At 40.6% G+C, this 18,491-nt stretch overlaps 1 non-coding gene across 1 annotated transcript; it reads right to left on the reverse strand.

Annotated features, from left to right (window-relative positions):
• Positions 1–2,813: 2,813 nt before the first annotated feature.
• Positions 2,814–2,920, reverse strand: LOC115218712. The gene has a single exon (XR_003882257.1). It is a non-coding gene; the product is annotated as a U6 spliceosomal RNA (small nuclear RNA).
• Between the last annotated feature and the right edge of the window lie 15,571 nt (positions 2,921–18,491).

Genomic DNA, 18,491 nt, shown 5'->3' on the forward strand with positions numbered 1-18,491 from the left:
ACTTGTAAAATACAATACACATCTAATCCTTTTTGGGTGAATTTCTGCTTTGGAGGATATTTGTGGCGGTTCACCGTGTCTTTCTCCTGATCGTTTGCACTTCTCATGGTTATAGATGATCTACTTTCCGTCCCCAGCAATCATTCTATGCAAAATGGCACCGTTTTCTTCACGTTTCTACAACGAATCGCAGATCGAAAGCCGTTGGGAGAGGTTAGTTTCATTCAATTAATGTAGGATCATAAAATCAATCCTGCTACTGTACCCAAGTTGATGGTTTTCAACCTTCGATTTGGGTATTTGCAGAATATTTGCGATCATAAGGCGTCAAGCTGGCAGAAACGTTAGCACGCCGGGCGAAATGCTTTGCGGTATTTCGTCCGTATTTACGTTCTGAGTTCAAATTCCGCCGAGGTCAACTTTGCCTTTCATCCTTTCGGGATCGATAAATTAAGTACCAGTTACGCACTGGGGTCGATGTAATCGACTTAATCCCTTTGTCTGTTCTTGTTTGTCCCGTCTATGTTTAGCCCCTTGTGGGCAATAAAGAAATAAGAAACGTTAGCACGTCGGGCGAAATGCTTAGCAGTATTTCGTCTGTCTTTACGTTCTGAGTTCAAATTCCGCCGAGGTCGACTTGCCATTCATCCTTTTGGTGTCGATAAATTAAGTACCAGCTGCGTACTGGTGTCGATCTAATCAACTCCCCCCCCCAAAAAAAATTTCGGGCCTTGTGCCTAGAGTAGAAAAGAAAGAATATCTGCGATCATCCTGAACTTATAACGGGGGTTGGTGTCACTGTTAATACCAGTTGGCCGGCCAGAACTAAGTGCATCTTGTACCGAAAAATTTCCTAATTGAAATCTAGAAAACCACTCCTGGCACACATTCCTTAATAGCATCCTCTACGTACACAGTGCACATCTTCCTGTAGCTTTCCACCACTTTCTTGCTATTTCTTTTTTTAAAAAAGGATGTGGTGTCGATAATATTTGTTTTGGTTCTCCATTTTCAGGATGATCCTAAATATTCAAAATACAATCTGTCTCATCGCATTTTCGCGTTGAATTGCGTCATCTACAGTGTCAGTTAGCTACTTATTGGATTGCTTGAAGTTTGGTATCGACAAAACCCAAGGGATTTGTTGTCCAACCCAATAAATATAAGCCTGAACATACAGACTTACACGCACAATGGTATGCGTATATGTACATACATTCTTTTCTACACTAGGCACAAAGCCCGAAATTTTTGGGGAAAGGGCCAGTTGATTAGATCGACCCCAGTACGCAACTGGTACTTAATTTATCGACCCCAAATGGATGAAAGTCGACCTCAGTGGAATTTGAACTCGAACATAAAGGCAGACGAAATACCACTAAGCATTTCTTATTTCTTTACTGCCCAGAAGGGGCTACACACAGAGGAGACAAACAAGGACAGACAAACGGATTATGTCGATTATATCGACCCCCAGTGCGTAACTGGTATTTATTTAATCAACCCCGAAAGGATGAAGGTAAAGTCGACCTCGACGGAATTTGAACTCAGAACGTAGCGGCAGACGAAATACCGCTAAGCATTTCGCCCGGCGTGCTAACGTTTCTTATTTCTTTACTGCCCACAAAAGGCTACACACACAGAGGGGACAGACAGACAAGGACAGGCAAACGGATTAAGTCGATTACATTGACCTCAGTGCGCAACTGGTACTTAATTTATCGACCCCGAAAGGATGAAAGTCGAAGTCTAGCACGGCAGAATTTGAACTCAGAACGTAGTGGCAGACGAAATATCGCTGAGCATTTCATCCGGTGTTCTAACAATTCTGCCAGCTCGGCGCCTTAATATATGCACATAAATTCATACATGCATGCATGCATGCATCCTTATACACCCCAGCATTTCACAGCCGGTGTTGGTTTGTTTATGTCCCCATAAACTAGCAGTTCGGCAAAAGAAATTGATAGAGTAAGTAAATTAAACATTTCAATGTAGGGCCCCATGCATAGCCGCAGTCCGATGACTGACAATAGTAAAAAGCCAAATGATATACACTCTTGTGACCAGAGAACTGGCCTCAGCTACCGAGAGTCGCAGAACTATGAAGAGAAATTCCAGTAGACTTTTTATGACACAAGAACAGCACCAAATTATGGAAAATGTCTAGAGAAGAAAGATAAAAAGCTACTTGGATGTAAAATATTCCAACTACTCGCATTTCGACGCAAAGCAGTTGCGCCCACAAGCTACATTCGCTGACGAGAAATCTTGCTCTACCACCGTTCTTTCAATCAACAAGCCACTCGATAACGATTAATTCTCAAGTCGACAGAAAGTTTACTGATTTGATGTTATCCGTAATCGATCAAGTTGCTAAGAACAACCAAAACACATTGAAATCCCCAGCTTTCGGTCATTGAATGCCATACTGTAATGGTGTTGCAGTTACTATTCGCTAATATATATTAGTAACAGAGGTCGATGGAAATGATAAAAGCAGAACTAAAACGAACGTAACTGCGGGCACAATTGCTTTGCATTGATATGCGAGCAACTGGGATATTTTACATACCTCTTTCTTTACTGCCCACAAGGGGCTAAACACAGAATGGACAAACAAGGACAGATAAACGGATTAAATCGATTACATCGACTCCAGTACGTAACTGGTACTTATTTAATCGACCCTGAAAGGATGAAAGGCAAAGTCGACCTCGGCGGAATTTGAACTCAGAATGTAACGGCAGACGAAATACGGCTACGCATTTCGCCCGGCGTGCTAACGGTTCTGCCAACTCGCCGCCTTATTAGAAAATATGGAACGCTTCACGAATTTGCGTATCATCCTTGCGCAGGGGCCATGCTAATCTTCTCTGTATCGTTCCAATTTTAGAATATGTACCGCCGTAGTTAGAACATTTTACATCCCAGCAGCTCTTTATTATTTTCATGTAACCGAATGGGGGATCTTTTCTAGACGTTTTGTTGAATTTGGTGCTGTTCTTGTGTCAGATCAAAAGTCCACTGAAAGTTTTCTTGATAATCCTGCGACACGCGATAGTTGAACCCAGTACTCTGGTCACCATGGTGTATATAGTTTAACTGTTACTAGTTTCAGTCATAAGACTGCAGCTATGCTCTCTCTCTCTCTCCCAAAGGAATTCTATTTTACTCTTTTATCTTTTACTTGTTTCAGTTATTTGACTGCAGCCATGCTGGAGCACCGCCTTTAGTCGAGCAAATCGACCCCAGGACTTATTCTTTGTAAGCCTAGTACTTATTCTATCGATCTGTTTTGCCGAACTGCTAAGTTACGGGGAGGTAAACACACCAGCATTGGTTGTCAAGCGATGTTGGGGGACAAACACATACACACAAACATATACACACGCACACACACACACACACACACACACACACACACACACACACACATATATATATATATATATATATATATATATATATATACATATGTACGACGGGCTTCTTTCAGTTTCTGTCTACCAAATCCACCTCACAAGGCTTTGGTCAGCCCGAGGCTATAGTAGAAGACACGTGCCCAAGGTGCCACGCAGTGGGACTGAACCCGGAACCATGAGGTTCGTAAGTAAGCTACTTACCACACAGCCACTCCTACGCCTATATCGACAAACCAGAGATAAAACCTCGGACTATTAGATCTGTCATCGGATGTCGCGTGAATAATGAACCAAGAACCGACTGCTGCAAGATTCAAGATCTACGACAAGTGTCGACCTCGACAACTGAGCTGTTTTGTTATTGTAAGACATTACAAAAACGTTGGACTATCAACTTGTAAACTTGCATTTAATCCCAAACTATTGGGTTGTTCGGAAAGTTTGTGCCGATTTTTATCCTGGGTCGATTTGCTCGACTAAAGGCTGTGCTCCAGCATGGCCGCAGTCAAATGACTGAAACAAGTAAAAAAAGAGTAAAAAAAAAAAGAGCATATTTTATGTATTACAGAAGTATAACCAATTTATTGCACGGAAATTTTAACAACAAAATCTTATATGGTTTCCCAAACGGTCAGGTGGAGCCCAGGTTGAGAATCACTGGTGAAAATGGCGCTCTCCGAGATAATCTGGACTCATTCTGAGAAAATGGAGAACCTGGAATCTACAGCACAACATAAACAGTAGAACTCAGAAATCGCAAACCTCCGCCAAGGCAACACCAACGTCCTCTCAACGATTAGCCGGAGATGATTTTTAAAATGAGAATATCTGAAATTACCTCAACTGCTCTCACAAACGAGAATACTAAAAATGAACCCGACCGCTCTCAAAAATTAAGTAGAAAAACCGGAAAAATAATCCAGAATCCTTGTCCGGTACCAGATCAATCCAAAATCTTATTTCTTTATTGCCCACAAGGGGCTAAACACAGAGAGGAAAACAAGGACAGAAAAACGGATTAAGTCGATTATATCGACCCCAGTGCGTAACTGATACTTAATTTGTCGATCCCAGTGCGTAACTGGTACTTAATTTATCGACCCCGAAAGGATGAAAGGCAAAGTTAACCTCGGTGGAATTTGAACTCAGAACGTTGCGGCAGACGAAATACCGCTAAGCATTTCGCCCGGCGTACTAACGTTTCCAGCTTCCAAAATCTAATCAGTTCGTGCCAGTCGCGAAGCCACACATCCCTGAAAGTTTCATCCGAATCCACCCAGCAGTTCTTGAGATATCTTGTCCACGGACAGACAAACAAACAAACACTGCTGGAAACAATACCTCTGCCTTCGCTAAGACGGAGGTAATAAACGGCACAACGGCGATGCAGTATAATCAAATGAACTGCGAAGTGAATGGTGTGAAAACGTCTCACCAAAAGCGTGACACCTCCAGTGAAATTCTCCTGACAGTTGTCAAACTACCAAATGGGGAATCACATGGGAATGATATGGTAATTATTGGCATATGAAACTCCCATTCTACTGGGAAGTTCCCATGAATGTATTCAAATAAACGATGGATTCTGATCTCGACCTGACAGATTGATTGACTCTTAAACAGACAACATACGTACTTAATAATTAAGAGATACGTATGTATGTATGTATGTTTGTATGTATGTATGTATGTATGCATGCAGGCATATATGTATGTATGCATGCATGTATGTATGTATGTATGTATGTATGTATGTATGTATGCATGCATGTATGCATATATGCATATATGTATGTATGTATGTATGTATGTATGTATGTATGTATGTATGAATGTAGTATGTATGTAAGTATGTATGCATGTATGCATATATGCATGCATGTATGTATGTATGTATGTATGTATGTATGTATGTATGAGTGTATGTATGTATGTATGTATGTATGTATGCATGTATGTATGTATGTATGCATGTATGCATATATGTATGTATGAATGTAGTATGTATGTATGTATGCATGCATGTATGCATATATGCATATATGTATGTATGTATGTATGAATGTAGTATGTATGTAAGTATGTATGCATGTATGCATATATGCATGCATGTATGTATGTATGTATGTATGTATGTATGATGTATGTATGTATGTATGTATGTATGAGTGTATGTATGTATGTATGTATGTATGTATGTATGTATGTATGTATGTATGTATGTATGTATGTATGTATGTATGTATGAATGTGTGTATGTATGTATACACGTATGCATGCTTGCATGCATATATCTATGTATGTATGTATGTATGTATGTATGTATGTATGTATGTATGTATCTATGTATCTATCTATCTATCTATCTATCTATCTATCTATCTATCTATCTATCTATCTATCTATCTATCTATCTAAGCGGTTTTCACCCGTGGCTCCCAGGGCCGCATTCATCCTCCAAGCACCCTTCCGACAGTCTTCCCTCTGTGGATACAACAAAAGTTTCTTTAATTGATGTGTGTTTTACATTTCCTGGTGCCGACCGCTAACAAAAATCCAGATTTTTAGGTCTGGCCCGGGTATTTAAAAGGTTGAAAACCACTTATCTAGATAAGTTTGTTTATTAGCCACACAAGGCTGCACACAGACGGGACAGATTACAAAGTAGAGCTTTTCTTTTTGGGGAGAAAAAGAAAAAAGTGGGGTAGGTTTTCGATTAAAAGGGATTGTGAAAGGGAGGAAAAAAAAACAATCAATAGGGATCGTGTATCACAGAAATGTCATGATGTAAAGTGTAAAGGGGGAAGCAGATAAGGTTTATCCATGGAAAGAAAAGCCTACGGAAAAGACCACGGTAACCTCGTAGATAGATAAATAGATGGCTAGATAGATAGATAGATAGATAGATAGAGACAGACAGACACATACACACATACACACACACAGATACACACGCACAACACACAAATACACATATATAAATAGTAATACAAAGAGGTGTGTGTGTATGAAATTAAAATACAAGGCAAAGGGAAGGAAAAAGTATATATATTTGCATTGAGAACCACTTCCCACCGCCAACCAGTGGTTGTCACACGCTGTTGAGGGGTCAATACCCAGAAACTCAGGTCTATGTGTATTACGTCAGGCTGGAGATGCGAATGATGACTTCCCTTTGCAAATACTCATAGGGTACTGATAGTGTGTCGATAGCCAGCTGGAGGAGATGTCTTCCTGGGGCTACAATCTACTGTAGCATCAACCCTTAAGGTTAGCCACATTTAGGTGGCAAATATACTTCACAATGTTGTGCAGCTACTGTTTATACCTCGCTCTTGCTTACCAACCACATGGTTCCGGGATCAGTCCCACTGCGTGGCACCTTGGGCAACTTTCTTCTACTGTTTCCTCGGGCCGACCAAGGCCTTGTGAGTGGATTTACTAGACGGAAACCGAAAGAAGCCCGTCGTATATGTATATGTATTTATGTATGTGTGTGTATGTATTTCTGTGTCTGTGTTTGTGCCTCCGCAATCGCTTAACAGCCAATGCTGGTGTGTTTACGTCCATGTAACTTAGTGGTTCGGCAATCCAGACTGCTAGAATAAGTACTAGGTTTACAAAGAATAAGTCCTGGGGTGGATTTGTTCGACTAAAGGCGGTGCTCCAGCATGATCGCAGTCAAATGACTGAATCAAGTTAAAGAATATATATATATATATATATATATATATATATATATATATATATATATATATATATATATATATATATATATATGTATATATGTATATATTTTGTTGTATTTCGGGATGGTCACTTTATTACCCTGACCTTAGCGAAGGCGGAGGCATTATTTTCAGTCGTGTTTGTTTCTTTGTTTGTTTGTCCGTGGACAAGATATCTCAACAACCGTTGGTTGAATTCAAACGAAATTTTCAGGGATGTTTGGCATGGTGACCTGCACAAATTGATTAAATTTCAGGATCGATCCGGTACCGGACAAAGATTCTGGATTATTTTTCCGGTTTTTTAAACTTAATTTTTGAGAGCGGTCAGGTTCACTTTTAGTATTCTCGTTTGTGAGAGCAGTCGAGGTAATTTCAGATATTCTCATTTTAAAAATCATCTCCGGCTAATCGTTGAGAGGACGTTGGTGTTGCCTTGGTGGAGGTTTGCGCTTTCTGAGTTCTCTTGTTTACTATTATTATTTTTTTTTTGCCAAATAAACACACAAAAGGGATCGTAAAAGGGAGGGAAAAAAACAATCAATAGGGATCGTGTATCACAGAAATGTCATGATGTAAAGTGTAAAGGGGGAAGCAGATAATGTTTATCCGTGGAAAGAAAAGCCTACGGAAAAGACCACGGTAACCTCGTAGATAGATAAATAGATGGATAGATAGATAGATAGATAGAGACAGACAGACAGATAGACACACACACACACACACACACACTCACACAGATACACACGCACAACACACAAACGCACATATATAAATAGTAATACAAAAAGGTGTGTGTGTGTGAAATTAAAATGCAAGGCAAAGGGAAGGAAAAAGTATATATATTTGCATTGAGAGCTATTCTTTTCTTCACTCGTTTATTACTGTCATTTTGACGCCTGTCCATTGTCCGGAAATAGTTTTTAGCTGCAATGTGGCGTTCCCCTCAGCCCCAACCTTTCATCCCATTGTGCTGCCGTCCTAAGACCCGAGAAAAAAGAAAGAAAGTAAATATATAAATAGATAAATAAACGAATATATAAATATATCTACCACATATATATACTCCGAGTATAATGACAACTTTTTACATAATGACAACTTTTTACTGTTTCTTCTAAATTATTCAATCCATACATACATACATACATACATACATACATTCATACATACATACGTACATACATACTATTTCATTATTACACTATAATATTTCTTATACATACTTACATACATACATACATACATACATACATACATACATACATACATACATACATACTATTTCTTTATTACACTATAATATTTCTTATACATACATACATGCATGCATGCATACATACATACATACATACATACATACATACATACATACATACATACATGTGTAAATATCCTTTTCTCAGCAGAGCCTAGTTTCGATCTACGGACCTCTGGATTATGGCCTCATTAAACCTTCATTGCGTCACGTTGCTCAACGAGTGATTAAGCACGTACACATTGTATCATTTCTTTTGTTGTTTGTCTGGGTTAAATTACTTCTATTACATCGTCCACCCTGTGTTATTTATTTATTTTTACTTTTATTCATTCACTTCTATGCATTGAACTGTGTCATATGTAAATACATACTGCAGCGCTGAGATTTTAATCTGTTTGTTGAAAAGTGATATTTCACTCTGACGATAATCCGAGAGCAATGCGTGACAAACCGCATGTATAGATCTCTGCCTTGCAAGTTTTATTTTAGGTGTCTCTTCATTTGCCATTTTTAGACCAGCCAAAAGCCAAACCAATTCTATATATGTTTCCTCTGCGCAGCGCAACAAGCGTGCTTGCTCGTAGCTTTACTATAAGAACAGTTTGTCTAAGAATGCGCATGACTCTATGTTTCATTCATGTACACTAGAGTCACTAAGCATTACCATATTATGTTTGTTCCTTCTCGAGCCATGCCTGGCTCATAAGGGCCGGTTTCCCGGTTTCCTTGACCTATAGGTTCCCCACCCGCAAGATGCAGGAGGAAAGAGTGAGAGAAAGTTGTGGCGAAAGAGTCAGCAGAAGTTCGCCATTACCTTCTGCCGGAGCCGCGTGGAGCTTAGGTGTTTCGCTCATAAACACACACATCGCCCGGTCTGAGATTCCAACCCGCGATCCCGCGACCGCGAGTCCGCTGCTCTAACCACTAGGCCATATGCCTCACCATAAAAAAAACCCGTTCCTCATGGCAACCACTAAGAACTGAAAGAACAGCTATGCGCATGACTCTATGTTTCATTCACTTCTATGCATCGAACTGTGTCATATGTAAATACATACAAACCGAATATTCCAGTGTGACAGTTTCTCTGTGCTGCTCTTCGGTCTGCCGGTAAATCCTTGTCAATCTTGTTGCGCAAATGTTAAGACTTTATGTTAGGATTTGAAGAGAAAAACCAATGTTCTCCGTATACTTTTGTTGTTTTTGTTGATGACCTTAGACTGTATTTAGGTAATATTTGCGATCATAAGGCGTCGAGCTGGCAGAAACGTTAGCACGCCGGGCGAAATGCTTGGCAGTATTTCGTCTGTCTTTACATTCTGAGTTCAAATTCCGCCGAGGTCGACTTTGCCTTTCATCCTTTCGGGGTCGATTAAATAAGTACCAGTTACGCACTGGGGTCGATATAATCGACTTAATCCGTTTGTCTGTCCTTGTTTGTCCTCTCTGTGTTTAGCCCCTTGTGGGTAGTAAAGAAATAGGTATTTCGTCTGTCTTTACATTCTGAGTTCAAATTCCGCCGAGGTCGACTTTGCCTTTCATCCTTTCGGGGTCGATTAAATAAGTACCAGTTACGCACTGGGGTCGATATAATCGACTTAATCCGTTTGTCTGTCCTTGTTTGTCCTCTCTGTGTTTAGCCCCTTGTGGGTAGTAAAGAAATAGGTATTTCATCTGTCTTTTATGTTCTGAGTTCAAATTCTACCGAAGTCGACTTTGCTTTCATACTTTCGGGGTCGAAAAATTAACGTACCAGTTGCGTACTGGGTCGATCTAATCGACTGGTCCCCCCCCCCCCCAAATTTCGGGCCTTGTGCCTAGAGTAGAAAAGAATATTTGTGACAAGAGGTAGCTTGATCTGCTAATAATATATTCTCGTAGGACATAGGAATAGAGTTTGGTCAGGATAAATGTTCATGTTTGGAAGCCAGCTGCTGAAAAATTGCTAACCTGACGTGGAATATAGGTACCAATACCTCTTTATCTCCCTTACCTCTAATATCGATTGCTAAAAGTATTTCAGAATAGATAAAAATGCTGCATATATCGATGCCGTGGTTAAAGTTTTAAAAAACAATTAGAAAAACTTCAGCAGACTTCGGAAGCTATTAAAATTAGATCTGTTCGCATTCATTAATACCATATCCCATAATGCTTTCATTGCATTAGTGCTAGTGCTAATATTTGGAGCAGTGGACAAGGCACTTGAAGAGTTTCACAATATGGACATAAAAGCTAATGAGATACTAACCACTAATGATAATTTCAACATCATCAGTGAGACTGTTAGACGGCAGAATGGCGGTAGAGGGATATGGCCAGTCCACGGTATGTACCATCATATATAAACAAGCATACAAGCATACAAACAAATACACACATATCCCCTTTCATATGTATGTATGTATGTATGTATGTATGTATGTATGTATGTATGTATGTATGTATCTATCTATCTATCTATCTATCTATATATCTATTTATCTCTCTTTCTCTCTCTCTCTCTCTATATATATATATATATATATATATATATATATAATATATATATATATATATATATGTGTGTGTGTGTGTGTGTATACATACATGCTTACATACATAGATATATACTGGTGGTTGTAGTGATTGCTCCCTCTTCCCGGAGGATTGCCCTCTCATTGTGTTTTCTCTTTGTCAGTGACATTTCTGACTTTCCGTCCGTGACTTCTCAGACGACCATTTACTCCCGTTGCAGATCTGCAACGTTCGGAGCATAGGAGACAGACAAAATTTGTAACTTACTGTGCACTTCCAACTGGTTTGGTTGACACATGTCACCACTCGTCCATCGCCATAGGGCTTTCAGTTTATGGAATGGCGAATGAGGTGAGGTCACCTTAAAGAGACATTTGTACATCTTTGGATGTATAACACGAATACTTGTATAACACGAATACCACTGTCTGAATGTGGAGACGCATGACCTAGTGGTTAGAGCAGCGGACTCGCGGTCGAGGGATCCGGGTTCGAATCTCAGACCGGGCGATGTGTGTGTTTATGAGCGAAACACCTAAGCTCCACGTGGCTTCGGCAGGAGGTAACGGCGAACTTCTGCTGACTCTTTCGCAACAACTTTCTCTCACTCTTTGCTCCTGCATCTTGCAGCTCACCTGCGACGGACCGGCGCCTCGTCCAGGTGGAGAACCTATACGCCAAGGAAACCGTGAAACCGGACCTTATGAGCCAGGCGTGGCTCAAGAAGGAACAAACAACAACAAAAAACTGTCTGAGTCTCCGTGATTAGTATCTAGTGACAGGCCGAAGCGAGATGACTACTAATCACGTGAAAATTCAGGTTTTACATCAGAGTGTCGCTCTCCTAAAAAGATGATGTGGCAACAGTTAGGGGTCCCTCACTCCCTGTAGTTTTACAGCGCACCCTAATACCAACAAAGGGTATTTCAAGGCGGCGAGCTGGCAGAAACGTTAGCGCGCCGGGCGAAATGCTTCGCGGCATTTCGTCAGCCGTTACGTTCTGAGTTCAAATTCCCCCGAGGTCGACTTTGCCTTTCATCCTTTCGGGGTCGATTAAATAAGTACCAGTTACGCACTGGGGTCGATATAATCGACTTAATCCGTTTGTCTGTCCTTGTTTGTCCTCTCTGTATTTAGCCCCTTGTGGTTAGTAAAGAAATAGGTATTTCTGCGACCCCGTGCTCAGCTGGATTGTCATCAAATATAATACTGAACCCAAAGCTGGGACTTAGGCAAATGCTACAACCCCGGGTAAGAGGAGACCTCGAACAGCACTGGATAAGAGGGGGAAAAAACCAAACACTCTATCAAAGTAACGCTGGGGTATAAATATATTTAGCCCAGTATACCCATCATGACTACCCGTCTGATAAGGGTACACCAGGTACATGTATCACAACCATATGTATACGACATGATGATCACATATCAAGATAAACAGCACATGACCTTGCAGGTGGGGCACAGTTAAGGTTTTTATTCAGGTCGAGTAGCCCATCCCTTTCAACAGGTCCTTGAATAAGGGTTACGAAACACCCATGTTTCCAGAGGTGAATTATTCAAACCCCAAAGACTTCCTCTCAACACATGATCATGATGACCATCCACCACTTTTGCTCATGATCAGAGATGCACATATTATCACCCACCAAGGGACATGCTCAACTGGTTATGGTAAAACAACTGACAAGCAAATCTGTGGTATTGAGCAGAATATTTACTGTAGCCCATCTTTTATACCAAGACGAAACAATGTACAGGATAACACCTCCAATACTTTAAGATCAGAAGCCATGAGAGCATTTATTATTATTATTATTATTATTATTATTATTATTATTATTATTATTATTATTATTATTATTATTATTATTATTCAGTAGTTTTATTTTTATAGCGTGTTTTCACTTCACTACCGAGCGCAGCTCTGTGTGCCTTAGGTATGTGCTGTGATTTGTTGTGATGCTCTGATGGTTATTGTATGGAAAGTGTTCTGCGTAGGATGTGTGCAGTGCCTAGTAGTGCAATTTTCTGTATGATATATGTGTTTGTAAGTCCTGGTGTTTTTGTTATGTATTTGTCTGAATATTTTTTATCATGCCTAATGATAGGAATTGATAGGAATTGTTTCTGTCTTTAGATTTTTGAAAAAATTATTATTATTATTATTATTATTATTATATTATTATTATTATTATTATTATTATTATTGTTGTTGTTGTTGTTTTTGTTACTATCACCACCACCACCACCATCACCATCATCATCATCATCATCATCATCATCATCATCATCATCATCATCATCATCATCATCATCATCGTCATTATTATTATTAAGGACTTTGGATAGTCAGAATAATTAATGAATAAAAAAAAAATTGCTTAGCGGTATTTGTTCCAGTGCTTTACATATTCCGTATTCAAATACAACAGAAGCCATTCTTCGTCTTTTAACCTTTCGGGTTCTGTAAAATAAAGTACCAGTCAAGTACTGAGATGTCGATTTAATAATCAGCAAACTTCCTCCGACCAAACTAAAGGCTTTTATGCATTTACTTGAAACTATCGTAAATGTCGTTGTTTTGGCTTTCAGCGGGTGCAAACAAGTTATTTCCACAATTGTCGCTGCGTAGTTTTGACTTGATAATAATAATAATAATAATAATAATAATAATAATAATAATAATAATAATAATAATGATAATAATACTACTAATAATAATAATAATAACAACAATGATGATGATGATGGTGATAATAATAATAATAATAATAATAATAATGATAATAATAATAATAATAATAATAATAATAATAATAATAATAATAATGATAATAATAATAATAATAATAATAATAATAACAACAACAATGATGATGATGATGGTGATAATAATAATAATAATAATAATAATAATAATAATAATAATAATAATAATAATAATAATAATAATAATAATAATAATAATAATAATAATAATGATAATGATAATAATAATAATAGGCTTAAAAACCAACATGAACTTCCAACTTGTTGTCTCTTGAGGTCTCTGGCTGAGACTTGGAGCCAACTTGTACAAATGTAAAGCAAAAGCCAAACATATAATAATAATAAAAAACAGAAACAATTCCTATCATAGTAGGTGCATTAGGCATGATAAAACAATATTCAGACAAATACATAACAAAAACACCAGGACTTACAAACACATATAACATACAGAAAATTGCACTACTAGGCACTGCACACATCCTACGCAGAACACTTTCCATACAATAACCATCAGAGTATCACAACAAACCACAGCACATACCCAAGGCACACAGAGCTGCGCTCGGTAGTGAAGTGAAAGCACGCTATAAAAATAAAGCTACTGAATGATAATAATAATAATAATAATAATAATAATAATAATAATAATAATAATAATAATGATGATGATAATAATAATAATAACACGATCACCACAACGGCGACGGTCACGAGGACGACGACGGTCGACGACGAATCACGTGTACGAACAACAACGGCGACAACGACGGACGATAGCCACGACGACGACGGACGATGACGGAAGGCGACGATGATGATGAAGACGAGCGACGACAACGATAATGGAAGAAATATTTTTGCAAGGATTCTCAAAATGAAGAAGCTATGTTGTTTTATTTGTCTAATCTCGCTGAACGTAATTAATGAGTCTTTAATAAACTCATAATATTCGCTCCTTTAAAAACAAAGGGCACGGGGCAGATTACTCTTTTACTCTTTTACTCTTTTACTTGTTTCAGTCATTTGACTGCGGCCATGCTGGATCACCGACTTTAGTCGAGAAAATCGACCCCAGGACTTATTCTTTGTAAGCCCAGTACTTATTCTATCGGTCTCTTTTGCCGAACCGCTAAGTGACGGGGACGTAAACACACCAGCATCGGTTGTCAAGCAATGCTAGGGGGGACAAACACAGACACACAAACATATACACACACACTTATATATATATATACATATATACGACAGGCTTCTTTCAGTTTCCGTCTACCAAATCCACTCACAAGGCATTGGTCGGCCCGGGGCTATAGCAGAAGACACTTGCCCAAGATGCCACGCAGTGGGACTGAACCCGGAACCATGTGGTTGGTTAGCAAGCTACTTACCACACAGTCACTCCTGGTATCGAACATTTTATTTTTTCCGTCTCCTTCGAATTCCATTTGACATCGCTGAATGTTAACACCTCAAGATATTTAGATTAATATTTCGCAATTCATTGGATTAATATTTTCAAATGAATAACTATTCTACAGGATAAATAAATTACATTAAATTGCTTTACACTCGATCAACACATGCACACATACGCATGCGCACACACACACATAAACACACGCACAAACACACGTTCGCATATACATACAAAAGGTTATTCGGATTCTTTTCAAAAAACTTAAAACCGTCTTTTACATTTCGACCTTATTCATAATGGCGCCAAACGAACTCAGTAACACAACTTATAACAACAACATCAACAACAACAACGACAACATGAAAAGAAGAAAGGAAAAAGAGAATAAAACGAAAATTTTAATGTGCATAAAGTAAAAAGACACGAGTTGAGTTGCTTTGCAGCCAGACATAGATTTCTCAGGCAAGGATGACATTCAATTCAGACGATGACGGCTGCGGCTCCGGCGGAAGCAATAACGATGGCGACGGTGGATGACAATCACGACCATGACGACCATGAAGTCGGCGACGATGATCATGATCACCACAAGGATGACGATCACGAGGACGACGACGACTGTCGACGACGAATCCCGTGTGCGGACAACAACGGCGACAAGGACGGACGATGGCCACGACGACGACGGACGACGACGATGACGACGGACGACGACGACGACGGGCGACGACGACGACGTCGGGCGACGGAAGGCGACGATGATCATGATCACTACAAGGATGACGATCACGAGGACGACGACGACTGTCGACGATGAATCACGTGTGCGGACAACAACGGCGACAAGGATGGATGATGGCCACGACGACGACGGACGACAACGACGACGACGGACGACGACGATGACGACGGACGACGACGACGACGGGCGACGACGACGACGTCGGGCGACGGAAGGCGACGATGATCATGATCACCACAACGACAACGTTCACGAGGACGACGACGGTCGACGACGAATCACGTGTACGGACAACAACGATGGACAATAACGACGGACAATAGCCACGACGACGACGGACGACAACGACGACGACGACGACGGACGACGACGACGACGACGGGCGACGGAAGGCGACGATGATCATAATCACCACAACGACGACGATCACGAGGACGACGACGGTCGACGACGAATCACGTGTACGGACAACAACGGCGACAACGATGGACGATAGCCACGACGACGACGGGCGACAACGACGACGACGACGGACAACGACGACGACGACAACGACAACGACGGACGACGACGACGACGACGGACAACGGCGGAAGGCGACGACGATGATGAAGACGAGCAACGACGACGGTCGACAACGAATCACGTGTACGAACAACAACGGCGACAACAATAGACGATAGCCAGGACGACGATGGACAACGACGACGAGGGACGACGACGACGACGGACGACGGAAGGCGACGATGATGATGATGATGACAAGCGACGACGACAACGACGGACCATGATTACTATGATGACTACGACAATGGAAGAAATATTTTTCCAAATATAGATATTTGCAAATTTGCATTCATTAATGGATCTGAAAGATTTATCCAGCAGGAGTCTAAGTGGAATCTAATTTACGTTTGCCTCGCGAAAATTCATGGTGACTTCTTTGTATCCTCAAAAGACTTGATAACCGAATACCTTCCGGTTGTCTTGGCCAAGATCTTATAAATAGCCTAGTGGAGGCGCAATGGCCCAGTGGTTAGGGCAGCGGACTCGCGGTCGTAGGATCGCGCTTTCGATTCCCAGACCGGGCGTTGTGAGTGTTTATTGAGCGAAAACACCTAAAGATCCACCAGGCTCCGGCAGGGATGGTGGTGATCCCTGCTGTACTCTTTCACCACAACTTTCCATCACTCTTACTTCCTGTTTCTGTTGTACCTGTATTTCAAAGGGCCGGCCTTGTCACTCTCTGTGTCACGCTGAATATCCCCGAGAACTACGTTAAGATGACACGTGTCTGTGGAGTGCTCAGCCACTTGCACGTTAATTTCACGAGCAGGCTGTTCCGTTGATCAGATCAACCGGAACCCTCATCGTCGTAACCGACGGAGTGCTTCCACATAAATAGCCTGCCTAAACTTCAAGACCGAGGAAGAAACATGCAGACAAGTAGAAACTGTACGCAGAACTGCAAATTTCAGTACAGAGGTAGTGCAATACAAATATAGCAGCCAGGATTAAAGCGACCGATATTGAGTTTTGCCTTATCGTTTTTCTAAAGCAATATTTAGGGGTGATATGCATATAAATGTGGAGGCTCAATGGCCCAGTGGTTAGGGCAGCAGACTCGCGGTTGTAGGATCGCGGTTGTAGGATCGCGGTTTCGATTCCCAGACCGGGCGTTGTGAGTGTTTATTGAGCGAAAAACACCTAAATCTCCACGAGGCTCCGTGGGGGTGGTGGCGATCCCTGCTGTACTCTTTCGCCACAACTTTCTGTCACTCTTTCTTCTGTTGGCTTGCTCGCTTAGCCAAGCGGGGTGGCGTCATTTGAAGGCTAAAACAATGCGAAGCGCATTGTGACCAGCAATGTGCAGCAACATCTGGTCGGTGACGATGATGCATATAAGTAGCAACAAATTTTCTGCGATGTAGAGAGGCCTAAGCATGGACTTGCATTCAACCTTCATTATGTCAGGACACTTTAATTTAAGGCGGCGAACGAGTAAAATCGTTAGCACGCCGGACAAAGTTTTTACCAGTATTTAGTCCGTCTTTATGTTCTGAGTTCAAATTCCGCCGAGGTTGTCTTTGCCTTTTATCGTTTTGGGGGTCAATAAAATAAGTACCAGTTGAGCACTGGGGTCGACTAGTTCCCCTTCCCTAAAATTTCGGGCCTTGTGCTTATAGTAGAAAGGATTATGAGAGGACAATTTTGAGCTGACCCCTGTTGAGGCACTGAGTCCAAGACATACAACTGGCAATGCAAGGCAGAAAGCGCTGTGGTTATGCTCGTGAAAACAAAAGCTATTTAAAGGAATTGTATTCAGCAAAGTTAGAAAGGGACAAAAAAATTGAACAAGGTTCAGAAGTTGCTTTTCAAAAGGCTCTGCCTTTTGAAGACTACAGATCCAAAAATAGTCGAAAAACTGAACAGTTCTCAATCTCTTTTTTAGTCCGGAAACACTGTTTTCCCAGTTCGAAAAGAGTGGAGTATGTCACTTTATGTTTGATTCCCCAAACCAACAACCAGACATCCATTCTCCCCAACATATCAAGCAGCATCTCCACTACATCATCGAAAAGCGAACCACAACGGAAAATAATCCTCTTTAGAATAGGCACAAGGTCTG

Source organism: Octopus sinensis, linkage group LG13, assembly GCF_006345805.1.
Source record: "Octopus sinensis linkage group LG13, ASM634580v1, whole genome shotgun sequence".
Taxonomy (NCBI): Eukaryota; Metazoa; Mollusca; class Cephalopoda; order Octopoda; family Octopodidae; genus Octopus; species Octopus sinensis.